This window comes from Arachis duranensis, chromosome 1 (genome assembly GCF_000817695.3).
Source record: "Arachis duranensis cultivar V14167 chromosome 1, aradu.V14167.gnm2.J7QH, whole genome shotgun sequence".
Lineage (NCBI taxonomy): Eukaryota > Viridiplantae > Streptophyta > Magnoliopsida > Fabales > Fabaceae > Arachis > Arachis duranensis.
The window spans coordinates 17,145,431-17,145,835 of NC_029772.3; positions in this window are offsets into that span (position 1 = coordinate 17,145,431).

A 405-nucleotide genomic window follows, 5' to 3' on the forward strand; every position below is an offset into this window, starting at 1 on the left:
ATGGAAGAGAGATTCAAGAGGAAAGCCGGTTCAATTGAGAAGGCATGACCTCAAACCCGTGGCTAGAGGATAGTTGGAGTTTATCCAACGCCCAATCATTCCTACTAGCAACCGGTCCGAAGTTACTATAGACCGGGCCATCATGATCCATAGCATCATGATTGGAGAAGAAGTAGAAGTTCATGAGGTTATAGCTCAAGAACTTTATAAGGTGGCGGACAAGTCCTCTACCTTGGCAATGTTAGCCTTTCCCCATCTCATTTGTCACCTCTGTTATTCGGTTGGGGTTGACATTGAGGGAGACATCCCTATTGATGAGGACAAGCCCATCACTAAGAAGAGGATGGAGCACACAAGAGATCCCACTCATCATGAAATCCCTGAGATGCCCCAAGGGATGCACTT